This window comes from Plectropomus leopardus, chromosome 18, assembly GCF_008729295.1.
Source record: "Plectropomus leopardus isolate mb chromosome 18, YSFRI_Pleo_2.0, whole genome shotgun sequence".
Taxonomy (NCBI): Eukaryota; Metazoa; Chordata; class Actinopteri; order Perciformes; family Serranidae; genus Plectropomus; species Plectropomus leopardus.
The window spans coordinates 4,549,657-4,562,795 of record NC_056480.1 but is presented as its reverse complement, the minus strand read 5'-3'; the positions used below and the strand labels follow the sequence as shown (position 1 = coordinate 4,562,795).

At 39.7% G+C, this 13,139-nt stretch overlaps 1 pseudogene; it reads left to right on the top strand.

Moving 5' to 3' along the window:
• Positions 1-90: 90 nt before the first annotated feature.
• Positions 91-11,472, top strand: LOC121957443 (annotated as a pseudogene).
• The last annotated feature ends 1,667 nt before the right edge of the window (positions 11,473-13,139 follow it).

Below are 13,139 nucleotides of genomic sequence, written 5' to 3'. Positions count from 1 at the left end.
GCCAATCAGAAGCGTGAACGGCGCGATGGCTGCGTCCCAATACTGTAGCTCCTCCTGCAGGACTCAGACAGTCTGCAGCGCCTCCATCAGTCTGCGCTCACTCTGAAGCTCTGCTGCAGCTCCTCTTCATCTCTGCCAACAGTTCACGTTCATCACCAACTAACATCCATCATGAGGGAAATCGTGCACATCCAGGCCGGCCAGTGCGGGAACCAGATCGGTGCAAAGGTAAGAAGAAGCACTGAGAGCAAAGTTGACTTTTTATTTTGCAGTTTATCCAACTTTTTTTTGCCAGTTATGTAAAGCATTTCATCCTTGAAACTTTTTAAAGACCCCTTTCTTTTGTTGACAGTTTCAGAAAATATTAAATATAGTTTTAAAGTTAAAATTAAACGTTTAATTTTTGTAATTTACAAAACAAAACATACAAAAAATATACTTTTGTGAGATTTAATGGGACTTGAAAGCATGCAGTCCTATTGTTTGCACTCCATCCTCCTGTTACATTGACTCAGCCATTTAATCTGTCAGTAGTTTATAATTAGACCCTAGATTTGTTTACTTGTCTAAAATGTCTATTTGTTGGATTTTTAAAAAAGTAAATGCTTAGTGTTGAACAAAGATCAGCCTCATAACCTCTACAGCCAACTCTTAAGATACATTAGGGACTGTTCTGTATTATTCAGAGGAGGGGTGGCTGGAGGGTGACTTCATTTTATTGAATTTTTCTTTTAATCCTTGCAGGAGCTGCAAATATTTTTTCTTGAGCCTCCATGAGTGACTTGCAGAAAGTACATGACCCTTACTCCACTATAAATTAGTTATTAGATTTTTAAAACTTTGATGTTTGAAAGTTAAAGTTGAGGACAAAATCCCAGAGTGGACAGTTTTCCACTCCTGTCACACATGCTGGTTAGTTAGTACAAATTTAAATGAGATATAGAATAAAGTGATTTTAATGAAATTTTGCTATTTTAAGATCAGATTTGTCTGTTTTTTTCCTGATGGAAGCAGCAATCACACATGATGTGTCCAAGGGCTGTTGGAAATTAAAAAAGCTAACAGTAATTTATGTTTTTACAGTTTCTGGCTATAATAAATAGTCAAATTTTGGCATTAGGCAGGTTTGGCAGGCATGTTTTCTTTAAGTTTTCAGTAAAATAAATGCAAATTAAAACTATTTGAATGTGTATGCCATCACCTAAGCCAAAATTAAAAAAAACAAAACAGTCCCTCCACAGCGCTTAAAAATATATTTGACATGCCTCCCCGTGTTTGCACCACCCCTCCCCCCTCATAAATAACAAGCTCCCTGTTATCCAAAGGAAATGTTTACTTTTGTGCTTTTTTAATAACATATTTAACAAGGCTGCTGCACACAGTTTTCAGTAAAACTATGAAATACTATGAATAACACTCAGTTAACAGTCAAAATGGAAATTAAATAGGAAATCTCTCTTAGTTTTAATTGTAAAAGTGGATGGTAAAGAAGTGTAAGTGATACAAAATAGCAGACAGAAACAATGAATCACTGCTAAAATATGTCAGTGATGTGATGGGTCATAAAAGGACCTCAAAGTACAGTCAGATAGACCCAAATACACCCCAAAATAGCTGCCCATATTAAAGCTGTAGTGATGCTGTTTTTCTGGGGTATAAACTAATCCCGAATTCAGTAACGATTCACACATTTAGATCTGTTGACAAAACAGAGACTCGAGTCATTGATCCATGATTAATAAAGCCGGCCAGACCGGGGCAGACGCGCAGGGCCAGCTGCTGTCTTGGGCGCCTGGTGAGCCCGAGTCTTTGTCACTGAGAAAAGAGCAAAGACGAAAACAAGAGGGTGAAAAGAAAAGGAGAAATTTGCTGAGGCAGAGCAGAGGAACGCAGCCGGAGGGGGTGCTGACGGTGGGGGGAGATAACAAGTGGCTCAGTGTCTGCTCTGAAAGCACAGATGAGCTCATTTAAATAGCCTATCACATGCACACCCAAACCAGTGAACTTTAAAACCGCGTTCACACATTTGTTCAGTGATTATCAGCAAAATAAGCTCTATTTTATCAAAATGTTTGATGCAACACTGCAGCATTTCTACACTTCAGTTTCCAGAAGTTCACCACCATAATGTGTTTTTTTGTTATATAGAACAGAAAACCTTTATTGTCATTGTACAGTTAAAAAAACAAGATGCCAAATTCAGCAGTTAAAATAAATATTAACACCAATTGCACATGGAAATAACTGTGCAGTATTAAAAATATAAATGACACAAACCAAGTAAATATGAGGCACACATACAAAAATAAAGGGCTAAAAAATACTCTAAAATAGGTGAGAAGTTACCTTTTTGTTGATATTTTAAGTAGAGCACTTTGCATTCCCTCGTTGCTGAAATGTGCGATAGAAATAAACTCGCCGTTCAGATAGAACTTAACCAAATAATCAGTTTCAGTCTTTTTTTTTGCTTATTCAGCATCATAAATGACTGTGTATTAGATTTTGGGCTGTTGTTTTGGCTAACTGAGAAGTTTAAAGACCAAACTTTGACCTCAAATAACATGCGATTGCCATTTTTCACAAATTCGTTCAACATTTTATAGATTTTTAAAGTGATTAATCACGAAAACAGTCTTCAAATTAATCAGTTACGTAAATGATTACTTGCAGCCCTAAAATCACACAGTTTAAAGAGGGCTTCAGGAATGAGTCCTAAAACCCAGATGTGAGTTAACATTAAAAAAGGTGTTTTTCTGACGCTCTCGATGCAGAGGGGCTGTGCCGACACGAAAAAATGACCGGTCTATCTGCTCTGGGCTGCTGTAGAAATATGGCCGACTCCACAGACGAGGACCCGCTCCCTATGTGGAAATAAACGGCTCATTTTATAGAAACAAAAACACAACAAAATGTTTGTGAATCAACATGAATCAAACCTTTGGCTGCTGCAGCAAGGAAAAAAAATAAAAAATACAATACAAAAAATACAACAATTTCTGTTTTCATGTGATTATACACTGAGGAAAATTAGGGGTTGCAATGACCAGATAAGGTTTTATCAAGATCCTTAACCACAGTTGTGTAATGTCTGTATGGATTATATGAAAATGATGCAGCCTGTATCATAAAAGGAGCAAAACACAGATAATTTAAAAGATTTTAGACTGACACAGGATGACAAAAGGAGGAAGTGCTTGAGGCAAAATGAAAAGCAGGGATAGTTTTACCACAAAAGAAACAAAGAGAGGCACACTTGGGCTACAAATTTGAAATTATTCCATAATTTATATAAATATGCAAAATTAAGAAAACAAATATTCACTTTTAACAGGGTGGAACAGCAAATGTTTGGCACTTTTGCTTAAAGCTTCAGCTGGTAACTTTTGTGATAATAACTTTCAGACTTATTTTAGTGTACTGTTTAGCTGTAAAATAAGAAAGTTTGTGACCTGGTCACCACTTTGGAGACAGTTAACTGAAGTACCAGGCAACGCCCAACTAGTGACCAACTTTTTATTTGACAGACAAGATCATAAGAAGCACTACAGCCAATAGAAAAAAAGACGAGTATGATTTGTTTTTCTCACAAATCAGCAGTCGCATTTAGTGACAATTTCAGCGAATTTAACGGCACGATCTGGTTTATAAAAGTTACCTGCTACAGCTTTAAAATGGTCTGATCGTTTTTCTGGTGAACGACTAATCAATAAATTGACTAACTGTTATAGAGCTGAAAAAGTTAGTCATTATAAAAGTTTTTTTTTAAAACACTGGGTAAAATTGAAAATCTCAAAATGGTTAAACGCCCAAATAACATAATATCAGTTAAGGTCACATCTGTATTATTTTATACCCAGTAAGCAAAGTCCACAGAGTTTTCATGGCAAAGGAACAAAAATAAAAAAACTGTAATTAAATGCTGTATAAGAAAAAAAAAGTTAAACTTAAGTTTCAATATTCTGCTTCATGAAGGCAGAAAAGTCTCTTAACCAACAACAGAAAATCACCCAAACAATCAAGGCTACTCGTCGTTTAAAGGTCAAGATGTTCTTATCTTCAACGTGACCTCTTGACTTCAACGTCCTACTCCGTTTCTCCAGCTGGTTTCGGGGATCACAAACAAAACTTTTTCTAACTTATATAAGGACTCACACTCCTTGTCGGAGTCGTGGTCGGAGGTCAGTGAGAGCAGAGCTTTCTCAGAGGATTCAGTCAGCCTCGTTTCTACGGCCGAGACATTAACGCCAAACTCAGTTAAGATACGAGCACAGACTGTCACACCAGCTCAGTCAACTGACCCTAATCTGTGCCACGGACTCTGTGTGTGTGTGTGTGTGTGTTTAAGAGGAAACCAGGAGATAAGCAGAGCGAGGTTGGCACGGCTGTGTGGCTGGATGTGTGCGTGAGAGAGGGAAGAGGCTGGTGAGCAAGAAAATCTCATTTTTTAATCCCCTCTCCTGTCACCTCTCCATCTTTGGCTGCTCCTGAGTAAACCCCCTGTGGTCACCATGGCAACGAGTTGACAAGATTTCCAAGCAGTTTTGAAAAAGAGCAGCATTTTTTGGGCGAGACTAAAAGCTATAGAAATACTGAATAGTGATAAATTTAGTCAGCTAATCGTCACTTATATTAACTCAGTCTGGCTAAAAAATACAGTGACAACGACAGTCTTTTTTCTCTTATCCATATGGAGTTATTCAACAACATTAGCCTACAGACCTGAGCAGGTTTCAGTTGAACTATATTGGGTAAGTGAGTGAAATCACGCAGAGTTAATCTGTAGTGAAATGAGGATGACCTCAGCCTCGCTAAATCCTCCGTAAATACGCTCGTCTTCAGTGATCAGGGCCGCTGAGCGGTGGACTTTGAGTCACCCCATATGCTGCCGCCACGCCTCGCGTCGCCCCGCTAAGAACGCCCCCAGGGCGGCTCTGCTGGATGAGTCAAACACACGTGTGTTACTTCAAATAATCAAGCTACATATCTTTTTAGATTCTTGACATTGTAGGAGTTGCAAGGCGGTCAATATAAAGTAACACTTTCAGTCTGCAGCTAAACTCCACTGAGAGGCATGCTTATTATAGTTAACTAAAACCAGCCTAAAAAATAAAACTAATAAAAAACAAAGTTCAGGCTCCAGCGTGTAGGATTTAAGGGGGTATTTTGGCAGGAATGGAATATAATATTATTGTGTATTTTCTTCAGAGGTGGGAGAAAGAATCGATAATCTGCCCCGGTATGTTTTTTTCATTGTATAAATGATTAATATTGCAAATACAAAACTTTTTGTAGCCTACCAGAATAAAAAAAAGGAAAATTCAGCAGCTTTTTAAGTCCACCAAACACATTTTGCTCCAATAAAAATAACTGAAGAGAGATAAACAGAGAGACTGAATACTTTTTCTTATTAGATGAAATAAAACAGTTGTCCTTTAGGGAAATAATTTGCCATTGAAAAAGGATAAAGAAATATCACAATATATGTTAGCACTTCATCACAACAGCACAGTGCTCGGCATATTGCAACATTTGTGAAATTGCAATAATTTTGTTGAATGTAACTCCAGCAGAGGATTTACACGAAAAGGAGCGTTGTTTTTGAGCTCTTGTGATCTGGATCAAAGCTACAGTCCCCTCTAATTTTAAACTGCCTTTGGGTCAGAAAGAACAAATTCTAGATGTGGCAGGTCGCTGCACGCTTGTGCATTTAAACACATGTGCAGCACATGATGCACTGCGTTTATATCCGTGAAGTGCAGCTTTTGATCGGCGTGAAGATTGGAGGATAGTACTGAAGGGTTACTATTGATTGCAGAAAACCTCCTTTAGCGAGATTCAAAGATAAAAACAGGGGGTTTCCAGAATATGTTGCTGTTTTTAGGTGATCTTGTGACTGCGAAAGGTAATCAGATGACAGCGGGCCGTCGGGAAGCACAGAGGACAGGAGAGCGATTGTAAACTGCCCTCTTTTTTCACTCAGTAATTTGGACTTTAATCAGTACGTTCAGAGACACCTCTGAAGCATAACTCTTTCTATCTTTCAGATTTTGTGTCAAGACTTAAAGATGCCTGTTAAAAGATCGGGTTTTAGTTTTGGCGTTTGACTGTGTTTTGCATGATGTGAATTCAACACATGGCTGCACACACATGAACAGCAGTACGACATTCGTCAAGGTACACAGGCTCTGTACTGATGCTGTTTTCTGTCTGTGTGTGTGTGTGTGTGTGTGTGTGTGTTTAGTTTTGGGAGGTGATCAGCGATGAGCACGGCATCGACCCGACAGGAACCTACCATGGAGACAGCGACCTGCAGCTGGACAGGATCAGTGGCCTCGTTAACGAGGCCACTGGTAAGAGCATCCTGACTCACCCTGAGGGCTGAGTTTGATGAAGTGAGGGGACACGTCCCCCCTGTGGACAAACTGGTGCACTGCAGCTGCAAGAAAGAGGATGCAGCTACAAATACAAATGCTGTAAAACTAATAATAATAATAATAATGAAATAATAATAATAAAAACTCAATTTATGAGAACTTTTCATGCAAGAGATGTATCAAAGTGCTTAACAATAATAATAAAAAATATGCAATACATTAAGGGCAAATAAATGCAAAAATTACTCAATAAAATCCCAGTAGATAAAATATAAGTGAAAAAAAAAACAGACCAGTAATTTAAAAAAAAAAAAAAAATCAATATTAATTAAGTCAAATTAAATAACTAGGTTTTCAGCGGGTATTGCATGATTTAAAAGAAGAAAAAGGCTGCACTGCCTCTTTTCTTGAGCCTAAAATGATGTGTATGTGTTAAGACCAGTGGTTCCAAACTGGTTCAGTCACGGGGTCCAGATTTCCCTTTAGTCGTTAGTTCAAAATCCACACATTTAAAATTACTACATGTAAACAACATGTTGGTTTAGAACACAAAGAAATAAAACAATATTGCAAAAATAACTAACTTTAAAATAAAGTGTTTATTACAAACTTGTCATGTTCTCGGGTCACTTGCCGTTCTTTGAGTCCACTTTTGGGCCGCGACCCACCAGTTGGGAACCACTGCCTGAGACAGGAGCTTCCTTTTATGATATTTAACTCCACTCAGTGGCCACATGAAGTACTACATCCATATACAAGCTTTCATACAGCAAAGTGATACTCTGAGCTTTTCACTCTATTAGTTGAAGCAAATGTGGTTGATTTTGGTACATTATTCCCAAATCAGCGATATGAGACATTTACAGCATTCTTGCCTGTAAATATTTTAATAAAGTGAAAACTATTTGTCAGAAACCACTGTTGAAAGCTGACAGTAGTTTTCACTCCTGTATGTACAAAAACATTCTTCCTTAAATTTGTCTGTTTGTTCCCAGTTTGGTTTTGCAGATTTTAAACCTTTTCAAAGTTTTGCAAATACATGACGCACTGAGCTGACACGTTGTTTCTGTCTGTGTGTGTTCAGGTGGGAAATATGTCCCCCGAGCCATCCTCGTTGACCTGGAGCCAGGCACCATGGACTCAGTCCGCTCTGGACCTTTTGGACAAATCTTCAGGCCTGACAACTTTGTCTTTGGTAAGAACACACCGGACTGAAGAGGAGTCCGGAGGTCAGAGGTCAGGGCGCGATACAAGACAGCAGTCATGGAGCTTGTCCACAAACACAGAAGCTTGCTGCTGCTGCAGGGGTTTGGTCTCCAGTTGAAGGATGAACTCTGGGTGTCCCTTCTGCCCCATTTTGTGGTTTTAGACACGTCCTGTCCATTTAAATATAGCTCAACTGTCTGTCCTAGATGGCACAGACATAAACTCCCAGTAGTGAACCACATCAGTGCTTAGCTCTCTCATCCACTCTGACAGTTGTTGTGAATATTCTTTGGCTGTGAGGAAAAACACCATCTTCTTGTTTTTTTTTAATGCCTCCACAGCGGTGAGAGCCGAGCTCGAAGGCATTTTATTTTCAGGTTGTCCATCCGTCCCATTCTTATGAATTTAAAATCTTAAAAAATGTAGTAAGGGATTTCAAATCTTACAGCAATGAAATGATTAGATTGTGGTGGTCAAAGGTCAAGGTCACTGTGACCTTGCATCTGTCTCATTCATTCTCATCAACAAGGTATCTCAAAAACATCTTGAGGGAATTTCTTCAAATTTAGCACAAATTTTCACTTGACCCACTATATGCGACCAATTCATCTCCATTCGTGTCCACTGTGCCCTGCTGGTCACATTTATCCATCCACAACCCCCGCCCTCTTTTCGACCAGAGGAAATTTCACTTAAGTATTTCCTGTATTCATACAGATCTGTTCAGAGAGTCGCCGTGGCTGCAGCTTGAGTGGTTTTGCTGACGTAAGCAACGTTATATGAACGTAATGTACTGTAATATTTGAAATTGTGAAATTGTTCATGCACCATCATTCCCTTGGACGTGATGTCTCAAGAACGCACTCTGGGAATATTTATACTAATTTGGCACAAACGTCCACTTTGACTCAAAAAGGAACTGATTGGAATTTGGAGGTTGAAGGTCAAAGGTCTCTATGACCTCCCAAAACATATTTTTGACCAAAACTCAAGAATTCATATGCTAATTATGAGAAACTTCCACACCAAATGTCTAATATATGTTATGAAAAAAGTGCTGATATTTATATCAAAAATGTCAAAGGTCAGCTTCCCTGTGACATCATAATATTCTCCAAAAACACTTTAGTGTTATTCTGCATCATATCTCAGGAACAGAAGGGGAGACGTTTTTTGGATATTGAATTGGTGACAGAGATGTGTGTGAAGCATTTATGTTTTCACAGACGTGGATGTAAAATTTATTTACAGCTTGACTGGTGCATGAAGGCATCTGACTGCGTCGCTGTTATTCTAGTTCTTGTGACTTTTCTTTGGTTGTTGAGAAAAGATACTAGCTTCTTTATTTTTATTCCCCAGGTCAAAGTGGAGCCGGAAACAACTGGGCCAAAGGTCACTACACGGAGGGGGCGGAGCTGGTGGATTCAGTCCTGGATGTGGTGAGGAAAGAGGCAGAGAGCTGCGAGTGTCTGCAGGGTTTCCAGCTCACTCACTCTCTCGGAGAGGCACCGGCTCCGGCATGGGCACGCTGCTCATCAGCAAGATCAGGGAGGAGTACCCTGACCGCATCATGAACACCTTCAGTGTGGTGCCCTCTCCCAAGGTAACACTTACAGTCCTGTACAGCTGAGTACAGTAAAAATGATTGTTTTTATGCCATTGTACATTGTACCACTTTAAACAGTCTTAAAAGGCGCTGAAATCATTCATCTAAAAATAAGGCTTTAACTGGCATTAAAATGTCTTAAAACAATCTTTAAAAAGATTTCTATGAATGCATTACAAAAGTTTAAAATATTGGGTAACTCAAAAAAAGTAATAAAATGCCCAATGCCCTCTTGCATTAACATCACCAAAGAGTCATGCTTTACGTTATTTAATACTTCAAAAGTTAAAAAAAATCCCTCTAACCTTAAGTAAATGATTTCAGTACATTTTTTTTCATCAGTGTCTTCTACGGTAAAACTGGTCTTAAATTTCAATTTCAAGTGGCATCAAAGCAGTGTTAAAAAGTCTTAAATCCCTCTCACTTTAAGTTGTAGAAACCTTGTTGTGAATCAGACATTAGTCTCCATTATGTTTCCTGTAGGTCGTAAAAATAAAATATTAATACCATCCTTAATTGCTGCTCCAGAGAAGACACAATATAAAGTAGTAGTTTTATGTTTCTCTTTAGTGTTTTCTGCATAAAGAGGAAATGGTTATATGCGGAGGAATCTGAATGATGATATCCTGTCAGTCCTTGCTATTAATATTCATTTTTATATTAAAACATGCCAAATTAACATTAAATAGCAGCTTATCTTTTTACCTGTAATGTTGTTTGGTGATAAGTCCAGCAATATCCACAACAATAATGTTTTAATTTATGTATCTTTATATACACGTGTGAGGTGATTCATTGTTTCTTCAAATAGGTAAGGTATCCTTTTCCTCAAAAAAGACAAATATATGACTTTAATGTGAAGGAGTATATTGTGTTATGATTTGTCACAGACAGATGCAGACTCAGGTGATGAAAGGAGAGTAGAGGTGGAGATGGGTGAGGAGGGTGAGGCAGGGAGGGAGTTTTGAGTGATAGCGGGAGAGATCGGTTTGGGTTAGAGAGCATGCAGGCAGATTGAGGAGGATGATCGTGGAGCAAAAGAAATCTGCAGTAATCAGCAGTAATCAGGGGCCACATCTGCAGTCACAGACACACAGGGGCCACGCTATTTCAGTGCACCGGAGCACCACATAACATGTAACGGTGATAGCCAGGAAAGCTGCTTAAATGGAGTGTGACCTGTCAGCCTCGTTTGCATTTTTACACAGAACTTAACAACGGCAGCATCGTGATTTTAAATAGCATGCTGTCACCAAGGAATCAACAGAGGCTTGTAACACAACAGATTTGCCTCTTGTGTGACAAATGTCTGTGTTGGCAGCACTTTATAAATAATAACAATGGCAATGACAATCATTTACCCTCTCTGTCATATCGCGGTTGATCTCGTCCTCTGCTTGGAGGGAAAGGAGGTCCTTCCATAACTCTCAGTGTTCTTTGTTTGTCTTCAGGTGTCGGACACCGTGGTCGAGCCGTACAACCACGCTGTCAGTCCACCAGCTGGTAGAAAACACAGATGAAACCTACTGCATTGATAACGAAGCTCTTTATGACATTTGCTTCCGCACTCTAAAACTCACCACGCCCACCTACGGCGACCTGAACCACCTGGTCTCAGCCACCATGAGCGGCGTGACCACCTGCCTGCGTTTCCCCGGCCAGCTTAACGCCGATCTGAGGAAACTGGCTGTCAACATGGTGCCCTTCCCCCGTCTCCACTTCTTCATGCCTGGCTTTGCCCCTCTGACCAGCAGGGGGAGCCAGCAATACCGAGCCCTGACGGTGCCTGAGCTCACCCAGCAGGTGTTCGACGCCAAAAACATGATGGCTGCCTGCGACCCTCGCCACGGACGCTACCTGACGGTGGCCGCCGTGTTCCGTGGCCGCATGTCCATGAAGGAGGTGGACGAGCAGATGCTGAACGTCCAGAACAAGAACAGCAGCTACTTTGTGGAGTGGATCCCCAACAACGTGAAGACGGCCGTCTGCGACATCCCGCCGCGTGGCCTCAAGATGGCCGTCACCTTCATCGGCAACAGCACAGCCATCCAGGAGCTGTTCAAACGCATCTCTGAGCAGTTCACCGCCATGTTCCGCCGCAAGGCCTTCCTCCACTGGTACACCGGCGAGGGCATGGACGAGATGGAGTTCACCGAGGCAGAGAGCAACATGAACGACCTTGTCTCCGAGTACCAGCAGTACCAGGACGCCACGGCTGAGGAGGAGGGAGAGTTTGAGGAGGAGGTGGAGGAGGATGCCTAAAAAAGTAACAATGAATGACGCTTCATGAGCATGAGCTGAGGAAAAAGATGAAGTTAAAGGAGTAGTTCTGATTTTTTGAATCGGGGTTGTATGACGTACTTATTCATGGTCAGTGTGTTACAGACAGTAGGTGTCAGTCGGCACGCCAGTTTGGAGAAGCAGACAGAAATACAAACATGGAAGTTAAGCAATGTACTGCTGTGAAATCTGCAGCAGCAAAATATATTTTAGCCACCTAAAAAAACCCAAATCAATTAAATTGGATGCCAAACTGAGAATATTTTCAGCACTTTACCTCCATGCAGACAGCCTTTTCTGATGGGGAAACTGTTACAGTTTCTATGCTCTAATCAGTGGCACCAAACTCCATTGACAAAAACAGTTATTTTAGCTTGCTGAACACAGAAGCTGCCGGCCAACAGCTGCCTAAGTAAGTTAGTTTGTTTTTGCTTTTGTGTGACTTCAGTTAATCAAAATAAACCCTTAAAAACTCCAAAGTCACTCAATAACCAAAACAAACTCATTGATTCAGGCAGCGGTATACCAGCAGCTCCTGTGATTAGTGATGTTAAATTGCTGTTTTTCTTAATGGAGTCTGGCTTTGAAGAGAATGCGGCCACACGCCTAATTCTCCAAACTAAGGGGCGGGTATCTACTGTATGTAATACACTAAATATGGATCCTAAATAAGGGCATCATGCAACCCCACTTCAGAGGATTTGAACTTTGCCTTTATTAACCTACAAAAAAAATCAGAAAAAAGAAAAATCATTGTGATATGAAATTAAGGAATGTAGCAGAACGGATAAGGAAGGCTGTTTAGAGAAGCACAGGGGTCTGAAAGGGTTAATAGAGGGAAACTGAGGAGAAATAAGAATGAAAGATGAATGTAGGTAGAGAAGTGAAAGAGAAGCAGGACGAGGAACAAAATGAAAATTACGTGACCAAATTAATGTGCCATGGTTGACAGTTTATTGTGACGCCATGTTGTTTGTTCGGTTTGAGCAAGACTAACCTCCCAAACTCCCAAACTTTTTCTTTTTTTTAATGCTGAGATCACAAGTTTCAGCAAATGAACAAATCTGAAGTACTTAGACTTCACTTTAATCACATAGGATCATATTCTCCTTTTTTTCTGAAAAACAGAAACTAAAATTATTAAAAGAAATCGTGGCGTCTTTATTTTGTTAATTCCACCTAACACAATAAGTGTGTTAAATGGTTAAATGACTGATTTAACATTTCTATACACTCAATTCAGACAAGCAGTTAAATTTTGCCAAATATTATCAGTATGAAATTACCTCTTGAATAACAAACAGTATTTTGCAGTGGAAAAAGAAATATTTGTGCTTCTTCACTGATTTTCAGAGCAACGTTAGCACATAGTCCAAGTTCAACTTTGGATTTTTTAAAAAAAAATTCAGCATTAAAACATCTAAACAAGGTGATATCAAAGAATACCAAGTGTTACCTTACAGCGGTTGCTTTGGGGGAAAACCAGGTCTGGAACCTCGAACTTGAGCTCCAGAAATGCGAAATCATGCCATTATCAGTGTTTTTTTTCTGCTTTTAAGAGTGTTCTTTACTTTTTCCATTATTTATCAGCTCTGGAAATCCACTCTCAGAGTTAATGTGAAATTTGTGAAAAGGTGGGACTATCAGTATTCTTTTCCTTCACATTCACATAA